Source organism: Lepus europaeus, chromosome 5, assembly GCF_033115175.1.
Source record: "Lepus europaeus isolate LE1 chromosome 5, mLepTim1.pri, whole genome shotgun sequence".
NCBI lineage: Eukaryota > Metazoa > Chordata > Mammalia > Lagomorpha > Leporidae > Lepus > Lepus europaeus.
The window spans coordinates 100,104,210-100,120,000 of record NC_084831.1 but is presented as its reverse complement, the minus strand read 5'-3'; the positions used below and the strand labels follow the sequence as shown (position 1 = coordinate 100,120,000).

The following is a 15,791-nucleotide window of genomic DNA, read 5'->3' as shown; positions in this document are numbered from 1 at the left end:
AAGAGAATTGGAAATGAAAAAAAAAAAAAACAACCTGGTGTTAAAATGGAAATGGCATAGAAAATTAATTAATTTGAAAAAAAAATATGTAGGATCTCTGTCTTTAATGTGCTGTACATTGCTATTTAATGCTATAATTAGTAATCCAATGGTAGTTTTTTCACTTTATGTTGCTATATGGGCAAAATGTTGAAATCTTTACCTAATATATACTAAACTGATCTTCTGTATACAAAGAGAATTGAAAATGAATCTTTACATGAATGGAAGGGGAAAGGGAGCGGGAAACGGGAGGGTTGCGGGCGGGAGGGAAATTATGGGAGGGGGGAAGCCATTGTAACCCATAAGCTATACTTTGGAAATTTATATTCATTAAATAAAAGTTTAATTAAAAAAAAAGAAAGAAATCACAAAAAAATTATAACTTCTAAAATTATTTTCAAAAATCTCATTGTTTCTCAAGTTTATATTTTATTTATTTATTTATTTATTTTTTTACGAATGAGGTAATTTATTAACCCAGCATCATTTGTTCTAATGTTTCTTTCTTGTTGGCAGCTGCCACCTGTCCGGCGATTGTGTCCAGATCTCTTTGTCCCTGAGGTGTCAGTTTGCGGCCCCCCCGTCCTGGTCCTTTTCCACCATCCTCAGCCCCTCCAGGGTCTGCAGGACAAGGCGGGCCACACTCGTGGAGCCGCGGCTGAAGAGGCTGGCACGACACCGTTCCTCTGCCGCCCCCGCAGATCTTGGTCATGCAGCCAACGCCAGCACCGCCCCGCAGGTGTAGGTGCCACACTGCGGAAGCCGCTCGCGGGTAGAACCAGTTCTCACCGTAGAGGGCAAGCTCCTTGTGCTTGGCCAACTTGGCGGTGTCCACCCACTCGGGGACTTTCAGCTTCCCGGACTCTTTGAGGAAGGCTGCCAGAGCTCTGACGAACTCCTGCTGGTTTACGTCCAGGCATCGTGGGGCTCCGCGCTGCCAGCCAGGGGAAAGGGAGCAACTAAGTTTATATTTTGAATATGGGAAGTAAACCCACCTGAGACCACCTACCCATCAAAAGATGAACTCTGAAGCACACACAAAGCAGAAAGCAAGGAATTTATTGATATTGAGTCTCAAGGGTACTGACCAGCAGGAGGAGGCAGGCACCACCCTCAGAGTTTCAGCTCCGCTTATCCCTACCACGAAGAAGAAGTCTTTCCCTCAGTTTCTTATTGGTTGACACCTCATCTAAGGTAAGGTAAGGGAGTAGTAACAAGTGGGTGTTCCTTCACAGATCTAGGACAGCAGAAAGGGACTTAACATTGTGGTACCATCAAGGCTTCAGGAACAGGAGAGCACTGTATAACAGGCTTCAGTAGTTACAGATTACAGAGTTGCAGAAAATGACAAAGACAATAAGAGGTGCAATGTTTGCAAAGGAAGTTCAGCAGTTGGTTTACTTTGGGGTTTTTACAATCCTCTGTCCTACATGGTCCTGAGGCGTAGTATCATGGCAGCACGAAAGCTAATACACCATGGAGTCATTTCACACAGAATATATGAAAATCTCAGAATAAACTATATAAATAGTGTTAATAAATAATTATTAACATGAAAATTATGCTATATTTTGACAAAAGAAAAGATAAAAGAAAAACATAAAATGTTTGGCAGATAAAGCAATAATAAAAGTTTTAATTATGTAATAAAGATATTGAAAGGAAACAGGGATTGAGCGAATTTAATAATATCAAAACATTAATAGAGATCAGCGTTCACACAATAGTGGTGGGAAACTAACAAAATGAAAAAGAAAAAAAGCCTGGGTAGAGAATAAGTTTGGGGAGAATGTTGTCCAGCAGCTTAAGCTGCTCCTTGCAATGCCAGTGTTCCATATGAATGCCAGCTTGAGTTGTCGCTGTTCTACTTTTGATCCAGCTCCCTGCTAATGCACCTGGGAAGGGAATGGAGAATGGCCCAAACACTTGGGGCCTTAACCCACGTGGGAGATCTGGATCGAGTATCTGCCTTCTATCTTTGACCAATCTCAGCCGTGGACATTGCGGCCATTTGGGTGGGAACACTGGATGCAGAATTTGTCTCTCTCTCTTTCTATTCCTCACTCTGGTTTTCAAATAAATAAGTACATTTTTTAAAAATGTCATTATGATTGTGGAGAGATGGTTTCATGTGAAGGGAAAGAAAAAATAACCTCTATTTTTATTTGTTTCCATGAACTCTGTTGATAAGGAAAGTTGAAAGCTTAGAGTAAGAACAGGATTAAGTTAAGGACAATGGCACTTTCTTCATGGTTTTAAGTTCTAATCTACACCCACTTGTGGAATATGTTGGTAAGTGGCTCTAAGGGCCATGTGAATAATGAGTGAAGATGACTCACATGATGTTCATCAGGGACGATGGAGGCTGAAGTTTTTCATTAATTTCCCCTCTTGTGTCATTAAATAAAAATATTATAATATGTTCTAAGGGAATATTTTGAGTAATCCATTACAAAAGATCAGGGCAGGAGCCAGCATCATGGCACAGCTGGTGAAGGCACTGCGTGTGATGCCAGCACTCTATAGGAGCAGTGGTTTGAGTCTCAATTGCTTCACTTCCAAGCCAGTTCCCTGCTAAAGTGCCTGGAAAGGTGATAGAAGATGGCCCGAGGATCTAAGGCCCTGCCATGCCCGCAGGAGACCCAGAGGGAGTCCTTGTCTCCTGACTTCAGCCTGACCAACCTCAGCCCTTGTGGCAATTTTGAGAGTGAATCAGTAGATGGAAGGTATCTTCCTCTCTCTATCTCTCTATAACTCTACCTCTCAAGTAAAGTAAAAAAATTATTAAAATATATTTATCATGGTAACATTTCATTCAATTACAGTAGATATAGTTATCAGTATCAAGGGTGAATTTTTAAAAGTTATTTGGAAATTTAAAAAGCTATAATTGTTTGCTTTATAAGAAGTAAATATTATTAATTTGTTATATAATTTTTCTGTTTTGTCTATGATTGCACATTAGGATCATAAAAATAATCTTTCTTTGGTGGCTTTTTCAAAAATTTCCCTTAGAAAATATTTCTGTATGCCTTTCAACATTAGATGTTAGACATTAAAAAAGTCATCAATGAATTTTCTTCTATTGCAAGCTTCTTTTAAGGAAGCTTTGAACTCGCATAAGTTTTCTCCTTTTCCCCTTATAATTATTAGTGTTAGCACAGTTGCAAAAAACACTTTTATTATTCCTAACCTATTTTATTTCCATTATACTTTAGTGCTCTCAATCTAATATTAAAATTGAGTACTCCTTTAAAAGTGACTTTTCACATTTCATATCTAGATTAATTTTGTTTAAACTGGCTTTATGAAGGAGGAGATTTGAAAAATGCTTTTTTACATCCTGATTTGAACTCAACCTTTGGATTACAACAATATCTACTACGTAGAATTATTGTGAATATTATTAACATCATCTATGGAAAGCACTTATTATATATATATATATATATATATATATATATATATATATATATATAAATATCTCCCAGACTCATTTGAGTAGCAAATACATATTACTTTCATTGTTATTATTTGTTTAAATAGTACATAGCCTACCCCCACTGCTTTAACATATGTTATGTATGCTAATATGTCTTACATGATACCTTATAGTATATTATAGTACAGTGTTGCTGTATATAGCAGTCTGCCTGCATGAAATGATACAGTGATCCACTTAGAACTACTTCCCTTAGCTGGATGCATAAACACTGCTAATATCATCATTTTAGTGCTTTCCGTTGTTCCCAGCACCTTGTTCTATATGTTTCAATGAAATTATGGTGGAAAGTTTTGGTTTATAAATCAGAACAAAAGACTTCCTGAAGTCATTATTGAAAAGAAACACCAAGACAGAGAGCAAGAGAAGAGAGAGTGAGAGTGCACCAAAATGCTCATTGGGTAACATTATCGTTGTACATCATGACCATATCCTAATAAAACTGATATATTCTGGGGATAAAAAAAATCTGCAATTCCTTTTATCCTTAAAAGTGACACATATGGATTCCCTGATGACCTGAAAGAGTTAATGTCTTCTCCAAGACACTAATGTTTCCTGGTAATTATTTAATCCACAGAGAAAGTTCCAAACTAGGGAAATGCTATTGGTGCTATTGGTAAGTTAGAATTCTCTTTCTCCCACAGATAGTCTTTGAGGGGATTTTTAAATGAGCTCCACTGTATTTACTCTTACAAGCTAGAGTGGAAGGATATTGTGATGAAATACAGCCCTTCAATAAAACTATGCCCTAAGCACTTTTGCTCTCAACCAAATGTCTACAGCTACAGCCTTAAAAGTATCAGGCTTATCTATTACTTGACTACACATTTATAACATATTACCCTCATAAAACTCAAGGAAATAAAATACATCTCAGCTCTCTACTGGGGAAAGCTTAACACTGTCATTAAGGCCTCTCTGTTTGCATGTAAGACCTCTTCTGATGTCTAAATCCAGCTGGCCAAGTGTGTTTTTATGAAATTTAACCATAGTGTTTCCTTTTTCGTGAGACTGCAGGATACATGTCAGTCTTCTCTTGGTGTTCAGGTAAATATGTACATGTGTGCATAAACTTGTAGCTTGGCCTCAATCTGAGATTTTATTGTACTATCTTTACTTGTTTCTTTCTGAAGCATTGTTATTCAATCTTGAGAAATGTTTAGCTGTTGCAAGTTTTTGCCAAACTCTAATGCTAAATACTATCCTGGTTTAACATTTCATTTTATTCACTGTTGACATTAAGGAATAAGGGCTAAAGTACTGGAACCCTTTTGCTGTTAGTAAAACTGTATTTTTGTTCTCAACATCTGATAGGTTTTTGAAGTTTTAGTTACAAAGATACCAATTTCATTATTATTACAAATAGTTTCGAAAGTACATAACAATTTATTTCAAAGTGACATGTTTTTAACTACATTCTTCTAGAGTAAAAAAAAAAAAAACAAATCATTGCAAAATCAATGACAGCATGAAAGAAATCATTGAATACTTCAGGTTGCATTTTAAGTGTACCAAATTGCGTGTTGGTGCTTCTTACAACCACATCCTCATATACTAATATTGCTTTCCACTTGCTTTAAGTTGAGTTTTGTCTATCCAAATTCATATGTTGAATTCATAACCCCTAATAATTCAGAATATGACCTTATTTATAAATAAATTCATTGAAACATATAATCAGTTCTTCTGAGGTCATCAGGGTGGGGCCCAAATAATTATAATTGGTATTCATAAAAATGAGGGGAGGGGTCTTAGATACACAGCCTCATGTATTGGGAGAAAGCCTTGTGAAGATGAAGGCATAGGTTGAGGTGATTCTTCTTCATGTACAGCAATGCTCAAGGCTGCTATAGACCAACAGAAGCTGGTGAAGAGGCATGGATCAGGTCCTTCCTCCAAGCCCACAGAAGGTGACACCTTGATCTGAGACTTCTAGCCTTCAGAACATTTAGACAACACTTTTCTGTTGTTTCAGCTACTCAATTTGTGATGCTTCATTAGGGTATTCCAAGGAAACCAATACATATCCAAACTAGTACACACACTAGCAGAGGTAGGAGCATCCATTTAAATCAAGAGAGTATTTTAATTTGTTGTTAATTTTGTCTGATGGATGTCCCACCTTTACCAGTTGTCACATTTGTGAATAACACAATTGTTACTTCTTCTCTCCCAGAAATAATCATCCCACAGACAGATATGCAAGATTCTGGTTGAGCCCAGATACAGGGCTTCAGTTTTTAAATTTGTAAAGTGAGGATATGATTACAACTGCCTTTAAGTTGTCATAGAATTATAGAATTCACTGAATTTACAAGGCTAGAAGTAGAATTGTCACAGACAAGAAAAAAATAAAACTCAAAAGAGTTGAGCTGGATGAAGGACATGTGTCCAGGAATTGTCAGAGGAGGAATTCATTTTAAATCATAACTCCGGTGAAGTTTTCAGTTTGCCACTGTGCTTTCCAAATGGTGGTTTGTATACAAGCCTTGACTATGGGATAGAATATAATCTGATTATTGACTGAAGCCTGGAAAATGGCTTTATTATATTTATTGTTAAGAGTGTGATTAAAATCTATTTTTTATTAAAGGATAGGTATTTCTAAGTACCATGCAATTTTAGGCTCCATTGTAAATGTTGCTGTGTAATGGCTGTCCTTGAAAAAGTAGAGTTGTTCAAGCAAAGCTAGCTGAAAATCAGCAAACTGTACTTAAGGATTACATCTATGGCTGTAAATAGATTTCTAGAGTTCACATTTTATTTGTGTGTTTTTATAGCAATCAATAGGAAGCCATCTATTGCATTTAGGTGTTCCCATGCTGATTGCTGTGACAGCTACTGAATCACTGCTGGGAAATTCACTGTGTTCACAGGTTACATTGGCTAGCTAAACACATCACTTGAATAAAATAAGAAACAATAGTTAGAGGGTAAGTGTAAAGCAAGATTATAAAATTCTAGTTGCATAGGGAATATAGTGGAGATCAAGGAATTTCACTAAGTTTTCTCTTAAGTATTGGGATTCCTGTGATAGAATATTTAACATCATGACAAAATACACACTAATAATTTCAAATATACTCATTAGCATGTATTCATATTCTGCATGAAGAAAATATTACAAAAGATTTTACTTATGGTTCTGTTGTGTGTGGGGATTTGAAAATAATTGTATTTATTTACTTGAGAAGCAGAAAGAGAAAGAGAGATACAGAGATACAGAGAGAAGTAGACAAATATCTCCCAAATGCTAGTTTGCTCCTCAGAAGCCCAGAATGGCTGTCAGAAATGGGAACTCAATCCAGGTTTGGCAGGGACTCAATTATATGATTTGATACCTGTTGTCTTTCAGCACACATGTTATGATGATGCTGGAACTGGCAGCAGAAATGGGGATGGAACCCTCATTCTATGACATGGGATGTGTATGTCTTAGCTGTTGTGCCAAATGCCTATCCCATGTCTGTGGTTTTGATAGTGGCGAGAGTAAAGCATGTCCCTATCACATTTCCCCATAAAACTTTCAATGAATGAAAGCCCTTGGAAGTTAATTAATGTATACCCTAAGCATCAAGAAATTGGCTTCTCTAGGGACAAATCACATTAACAAAAAAAAAAAACTCTATTTGTTTATTTGTGGGGCTGAGTTACATACAGAAAGAGGTTGAAACAGAGAAAAAGGTCTTCCACTTGCTGGTTCACTGCCCAAATGGCCTCAATGGCCAGTGCTGGGCAGATCTGAAGTCAGGATCCAGGAGCCTCTTCTGGGTCTACCACGTGGGTTCAGGAACCATCCTCCACAGCTTTTCCTGGCCATAATCAGAGAGATGGATTGGAAGAGGAGCAGCCAGAACACGAATTGGCACCATGTGGTTTGCTGCCATGCAGGTGGAGGCTTACCTACTATGCCGCAGCATCGGGCCTGACAAATCACATTTTAAAAATTATCTCTTCAGATCAAGTATCACAATCTCACGTAAAAATGACTCAGAGATTACTATTTTTGTACAAAATTTGATGAATATGTAACAACAGAACACCAAGATACCTGAGGCAAGAACTGATTGAACGACCAGAAGAAATGAATGAATCCAATTTTAAGGTTGTAAACCTTCACATCCCTCGATCAGAAATAAGACAGCAGCAGCAAGCAGCTAATTAGTGTGGACACAATAGACCTCGAAAGTGCCAGCCGTCAGCTGGATATAACTGACATCATCCAACAGAAAATGGAACCAATATATGTCCACATGCAGATTAAATAATCTAAACATGAATTATATCTTTTATAAAAATTAACTCAGCAAGGAATACAGAACTAAAAGTAAAATACAAAATTACACAACTCCTGGAAGCTAACATGAGGGGAGCTTTAGTTGAGTTTGGATTTGACACTTTAGTTGAGTTTGGATTTGACAATGATTTAGTTATGCCATAAAAAGCACTATCTCGAAAGAAACAGTTGACATATTGGTCTTCCTTAAAAATTTTTGTTTTTTGAAGGATAATATCAAAAGAAGGAGAAGAGGCCTGGTATTGGTGTTGTGGAAAGGCTGCCACCTACAATGCTGGCATCCCATATCCTGTCCCATGTGCTCCACTTTCTATCTAGCTCCCTGCTAGTGGCCTTGGAAAAGCAGTGAAAGATGGCCCAGTGCTTGGGATCCTGCCACCCATGTGGGAGACCTGGAAGAACTCCTGGATCCTGGCTTCAGCCTGGCCCAGACCTAGCCATTGCATTGCGGCCATCTAGGGAGTGAACCAGCAGAGGGAAAATCTTTCTCTCTCTCTCTGTCTCTGCACCCCCAGCCCCCGTAACTCTGACTTTCAAATAAATAAAGAGGGGAGAAGGGGGAGAGAGAGAGAGAGAGAGAGAGAGAGAGAGAGAGAGAGAGAGAGAAAGTGAAGTCACCTACCAGGAAAAAAAAAAAGTTATAAAAGCCAATTCTGATAAAGGACTGTTATTCAAAACATGCAAAAATCTTTTAAATCTCTAAAACAAAAGAAAAAAATGCAGTTTAAAAATGGATGAAAAGTCAGGACATTCACCAAAGGATATGCACACATATAACATATGAACATTAAAGATATTCAACATTACATGCTATTAGTGTATTGTAAATTAAAACACTGAGATACCCCTATATACATGTTTAAATGTTAAAATACAAATCATGGACCACAACAAGCACTTGTGAAGATGTGAAGAAACAGGAATTTTCTCGTTAAAAAAGCTGTACAGCCCTTTTAAAGATGGCTTCATATATATCTAAACATATTTTTGCTGTATATTCCAGCAATTATGCATTTTGATATTTACTCAAATGAATTGAACACTTCTGTTGTACAAGAACCTACACATGTATTTTGCAGCAATTATTTTCATAATGGCCAAAGCCATTGCCAAAAAGTTGGATGTGTTGCAAATCTATGTCTACTTATCTGACTTACAGAAAGTCAACCCCTGACATTGGGGTGGTGGAAGAAAGTATGTATTTATTGCAAAATGGATAGCAAGGAGCCTGCAATTATTTCTTAATTCCTGGACTCCCCAAAGAGTTAGGGGTGAAACTTTTATAGATTGAAATTGGGACTGAGATATGCATGTTGAGATCCACTTCAAGTTCCATGTTGGTCACAAATGCTTGTCACCCTCCTTTGATTGGTCATTGATGCCATACTTTAGGGATTTTTTTTTGCTGGGCAGCTGGCCTTCAGTTGGTCCAGAGGTTACATAAGTGATAGTTACCTTTTCTCCAGACCTGGAATGTTGTATGCTGAATGTGGAATTCCCCTACATATTTTTCCTCCACACAACACTGGGCAAAAAAGTTTTTTTTTTTCTTTTTTTAACTTTTATTTAATAAATATAAAATTCCAAAGTACAGCTTTTGGATTACAGTGGCTTTTTCCCCCCATAATTGCCCTCCCACCCACAATCCTTACATCTCCCACTCCCTCTCCCATCCCATTCACATCACGATTCATTTTCAATTCTCTTTATATACAGAAGATCAATTTAGTATACACTAAGTAAAGATTTCAACAGTTTGCACCCACACAGAAACACAAAGTGTAAAGTACTGTTTGAGTACTAGTTATACCATTAATTCATATAGTACAACACATGAAGGTCAGAGATCCTATATGGGGAGTAAGTGCACAGTGACTCCTGTTGTTGATTTAACAATTGACACTCTTGTGTCAGTAATCTCCCTAGGCTCTTGTCATGAGTTGCCAAGGCTATGGAAGCCTTTTGAGTTCGCCAACTCCAATCATATTTAGACAAGGTCATAGTCAAAGTGGAAGTTCTCTTTTCCCTTCAGAGAAAGGTACCTCCTTCTGTGATGGCCCATTCTATCCGCTGGGACCTCACTCGCAGAGGTCTTTCACTTAGGTCATTTTTTTTTTTTTTTTTGCCATAGTGTCTTGGCTTTCCATGCCTGAAATACTCTCATGAGCTTTTTAGCCAGATCTGAATGCCTTAAGGACTGATTCAGAGGCCAGAGTGCTGTTTAGGACATTTGCCATTCTATGAGTCTGCTGCGTATCCTGCTTCTCAAGTTGGATGGTTCTCTCCTTTTTAATTCTATCAGTTAGTATTAGCAGGCACTAGTCTTATTTATGTGATCGCTTTGACTCTTAATCTTATCATTATGATCAGTTATGAACTGAAACTGATCACTTTGACTAGTGAGATGGCAATGGTACATGGCCCACAGATACATGAAAAAATGTTCAGGATCACTGGCAATCAGGAAAATGCAAATAAAAACCACAATGAGGTTTCACCTCACCCCAGTTAGAATGGCTCACATACAGAAATCTACCAACAACAGATGCTCGCGAGGATGTGGGGAAAAAGGGACACTAACCCACTGTTGGTGGGAATGCAAACTGGTTAAGCCACTATGGAAGTCAGTCTGGAGATTCCTCAGAAACCTGAATATAACCCTACCATACAACCCAGCCATCCCACTCCTTGGAATTTACCCAAAGGGAATTAAATTGGCAAACAAAAAAGCTGTCTGCACCTCAATGTTTATTGCAGCTCAATTCATAATAGCTAAGACCTGGAATCAACCTAAATGCCCATTAATAGTGTACTGGATAACGAAAATATGGGCTATGTACTCTATTGAATACTATACAGCAGTAAAAAAAAAATGAAATACGGTCATTTGCAACAAAATGGAGGAATCTTGAAAATATCATACTGAGTGAAATAAGCCAGTCCCAAAGGGACAAATATCATATATTCTCCCTGATCAGTGACAACTAACTGAGCACCTAAAAGGAAACCTGTTGAAGTAAAATGGACACTATGAGAAACAGTGACTTGATCAGCCCTTGTCCTGACTATTGATGAATAACTTAATACTTTATCACTTTTAGTATTTTTTGATCCACTTAATACTATTGGTTGAACTCTGTAATTAACACACAATTATTCTTAGGTGTTTAAATTTAACTGAAAAGTGATCCCTGTTAAATATAAGAGTGGGAATCAGAGAGGGAGGAGATGTACAGTTAGGCACATGCTCAATCGAACTTGCCTCAAACGGTAGAGTTAGAAACTTACCAGGGGATTCCAATTCAATCCCAAAAAGGTTTTTTTTTTTTTTTCTATTGGAGAAGGAAATGACTTCTTAAGTCTGGTGATTATAGCCTTTTAGGGCCACGTGTACAACCCTCTCAATTCAGTGAATTCCTTTTAATACAAAGGACAAGCAAGGACACCTGGGACTAAGGCAGTCAGGTGAGAGGCTTGGTCGCAACTTTACAATGAAGGGTTCAATCTCAAAATTTGGACACAATCAAAATACTCCTTAGTAGCTGAGTAGATAAATAAGCTATTGTATATCCAGACAGTAAAATATTATGCAGCACTAAAGAGAAATAAGCTAGAAAGCCATAAAAAGATAAAGAAAAAATTAAATGAATATCACTAAATGGAAAACACTAATTTGAAAAGGCTATTTAATGCATAATTGCAATTATATAACATTTTGGAAAAGGCAAACTATGGAAATCATGAAAAGATCAGAAGTTTCTAGGGGTTAGGAATGAGAGCAAGATGAATCAGCAGAGAAAAGAGGATTTTTAGAGCAGTGAAACTATTTTGCATGATATTATCATGGTGGATATGTGCCATTACACATTTGTCCAAATCAATGGAAAATACAATACCAAGGGCAAACCCTAACACAAACTTTGGACTTGGGAGACAGTGATGTGTCAAAAAACTCTGAAAAATAAAGCTTATCAGTTATAAAAAGATACTCAGTAACAAGTAAAAGTGAATTTTGATTTTTCTGAAACTAGCAGCTTCATTAAAATGCTTAAATCCTGAATTATAATTTTAATTTGCCTATTAAAATGATAAAGAATGAATGAGTCTACTGCTGATTAATATCATTTTCCTATGATTTAACCATCATTGTCTTTGAGCTTTTATTTTTTCAGATTCCATTTATTGTTATAATAGTTGAAGAATAAATGACATGTGAACCCTATCTCTAAGGAAAAACATGGCAACATGAGTATCTCTTAATACTAGTTCAGTAATCATAATAATGATAATAGTTTATATTTGTTGTGCTATACTATGTACAACAGGTTATGAGCACAATCACATTTTCCCTTATAACAAATCTCTGAGTTATTTGCAACTCAATGATAGCATACAAAAGTTTGAAAAATAGGAATGGGGCTGGCCCTGTGGCATAGAAGGTTAAGCATCCACCTATAGCACCAGCATCCAATATGGGAGCCAGTTTGAGTCCCAGCTACTTTATTTCTGATCCAGCTCACTGCCGATGGCCTTGGAAAGCAGTAGAAAATAATCCAAATGCTTGGGCCCCTGCACCTGCGTGGGAGACTTGGAAGAAGGTCCTGGCTTCCTGTCAGCCCAGTTCCAGGCATTGTGGCCATTTGGAGAGTGAAACACTGGTTGGAAGACCACCCTCTCTGTCCCTCCCTCTTTTTTTTAACTTTGCATCTCAAGTAAATAAATAACTCTTTTGAAAAAACAAAGAAAGAAAAATAGGTTTAAAAGATGTTTTGCTTTTGGTGCAAAAAAATTTTAGAAATCCACACATAGTTTCTTCCTAATATGCATTTCCATAAACTTCTTGAAAACATTTTTTGTTGTCCTTAATATGCTCTTGAGTAGGAGTTTATCCAAGACTGCACAAAATTGGCCGGCGCCGTGGCTCAACAGGCTAATCCTCCGCCTTGCGGCGCTGGCACACCGGGTTCTAGTCCCGGTCGGGGCACCGATCCTGTCCCGGTTGCCCCTCTTCCAGGCCAGCTCTCTGCTGTGGCTAGGGAGTGCAGTGGAGGATGGCCCAAGTCCTTGGGTCCTGCACCCCATGGGAGACCAGGAGAAGCACCTGGCTCCTGCCATCGGAACAGCGCGGTGCGCCGGCCGCAGCGCGCTACCGCGGCGGCCATTGGAGGGTGAACCAACGGCAAAAGGAAGACATTTCTCTCTGTCTCTCTCTCTCACTGTCCACTCTGCCTGTCAAAAAATAAATAAATAAAAAAAAATAAAAATAAAAAAAAGACTGCACAAAATTAACATGTCTTTTTTCACCCACACCCATTTTTGACGTGACGTTCAGGATACAAAATATTGAGCAAAGTGTTGTATCTGAAATGTAAATATCTGTAGGATTTAAAAATCCCTTTGTGATTTACTATTTTTATTGTCTTCTAATTATTAGTCCAAAATTATCCAGTTCAGTTGCCTTTTAGGGTTGAATATGGAAGATATGAAGGGTAAACATGCTTGTATCTATTTCAGTCACTGTTGATATGAAAGGGTTTATGTAATTTAGAAAATGATTTTGTTTGACTCAAGAATACAACTGTAATTTGTTTTCTTTGCTTAAATTTTGTAACTTCAAGCTTTTGAATACTTATTTGCCCAGAAAGTGTGAGTGTAACCAGGTGACAGGAGACACTGCATTACTAATTCTCCAGCTATTAAAGTGGAGTATAAAATGCTCCTGAGAGGCTCAGTTTTTTTGATGATTAAATCTTCACTGTTTTCATAAATTTCCTTGCTTCATAGATTTAGGAGAAATTACTGGCTCTGTACAAAGGAAAAATAAGATAATTTTTAAATAATATTATGGTCATTACTGGCTTTCTGTTTTTTATTATTGTTATGATTACTACCCCTACTGCTAATTATTATTATTATTATTAGTGCCAAGCAAGGCATCTCTTCTCAACACTAAATGCAGGCACTATTACCTGTTGGAGAGAAAACTAGAATGAGATTGAAGAAGCTGAAGTCATTCCCAATTTCTTCTTTGGTGACTTGACTTTGCCTCAGGTTACCTCTGGAGCACATTACTGTGAGACTTCATACTGCTTCTAAAATCCCAATGTAAATTTAGCTCAGAGTTTAGCATAGCATATTATGCAATAACCTGTCAGATATGTTAATTTACCTTCAAAATACTATATGATTCTCTAGTTAAGTTTTAAATGGCTGATTTAAAAATATAAACATTTGCTTTAAGGGTCAGATTATTAATTCATGTGACCCTGACTCTTGTTCTGTTTCACACCCTCCCAAAGTACAGTTTGATTTGCTGTTAATTTTCAGTGGAGAACATTAAGTTGGAGATGACATTGTCTGAGACGTTTTCCCCTGGTCAAAGAGAGACCATATGGACAGTGGAGGCAACAGCAGCTCTTTGTTATCTGACAGGGAGTAGTATTCGAGTGTATTAAAAGACATGCCCCCATAGGCATGGATAAAAATGCAAAAATATCTTTCCACTTACTCTGGTATTTGGAATTTGGCTTCAGAATATTGAGAAAAGTGAGAAAGACATTAAATTTGGAATGTCGTCCCTACTCTGCCATTGAATTTCACATTCAATACTCTTGTAAAAGCTCCCATAAGAGACCATTTCCGTATTATTCCTCTTTATGCTAAATTTGGATAGTCAAATATGACTATTTGAAGTTTGATCTTCAACTATAAGAATCCAACCTGGAATTCTGAACACAATTGTGCAATAATCTTTGCACAGGGTAGAATACAACAAACTTCCAGTGAATTGAAACACCTGCTCTACTGATCCCCCACGGAGGACAAGACACACACATGTGGGCAATTCAACAAATTTAACAAGGCCTAATGAGCCTTGAAACTGTAATTTAATTCTTAATTTCTGTGAAGTAAATTTAGTAATGACTGATAAGGATCATCATCATCCACAGTTAGAGAGTCATTAAGAGGAAAGTGGAAACACCTGTCCTTTTATGTAAGGTGCTTAGTTCACTTTATCTAAGATTTGGAGCTGCTGTCCTTTGTACAGGAGCAACAAATGAAGATTCCAGGGCTAAAATTTTCTTGAAAACAAAATCTCATACTAGAAAGCATGGTGATTGCTAATATTAACTTCCACAGCTAAAAAAATCAAGGTTAATGGATGTTTCATAACCTGTGTATAACCAGGGAGAAATAGATCTAGGATGATCCATGTAGCCCTGGGTGATAATTGCATGCATAACAATAGATACAAACAGGAATATTTTCCAGGGTGGGATTAGTCCCCTGTAATTAATTTTCGGTGTTACTACTAGAGTTAAATCTCTGAGCATTTTTCTCCATTATTGTTTTTCTGCAAGGTTATTTTTTTTTGTAGATGAATGTTCAAAATTCACTAAGAACATTAATGATTATTTAATCTGGAGACTCTGCAAACCATTCTAATGTTGAAGTTCAGTAGTTATTAGTAAAGTGTAAGAATAAGAAATTCAGTAAGTGTAGGAACAATGCTACAATTTCCATTCCCTTCCCAGTCTGCTGAACTTAATGACTCCTCATTTCCATAAAGGTGCTTCACGGAAAACCTAACAGACAAAATATGTTTGTGTGTCCCATTGCCTCCAATACTGTTTTATAAATGAACTCAGGTAAATGAAGGACCAAGGACAATCCTGAAAGATAAAATTTTCAAAAAGTCCAAAAGGCAGGAGAGAATATTTGAAAGGTGGGAGCATCAAATACAAAACCTTGCTTCTGCCATAACTTATAATAGCAAGTGGCAGGTATGAGTTGAAATGTTTTTTCAATTCTTAATTTCTCTGTACCTCTGTATCCTCATCCATAAATGATGATTTTGCCAAACTCTACGTTTCTGTGGGAAGAATGATGAGGCAATATAAAAAATACTTTGTAAATGTCAGATAAGTGCGAATGCTGTTATAATTC

At 37.2% G+C, this 15,791-nt stretch overlaps 1 pseudogene; it reads right to left on the bottom strand.

Annotated features, from left to right (window-relative positions):
• Positions 1–514: 514 nt before the first annotated feature.
• Positions 515–13,913, bottom strand: LOC133759162 (small ribosomal subunit protein eS19-like; annotated as a pseudogene).
• Positions 13,914–15,791: the final 1,878 nt, after the last annotated feature.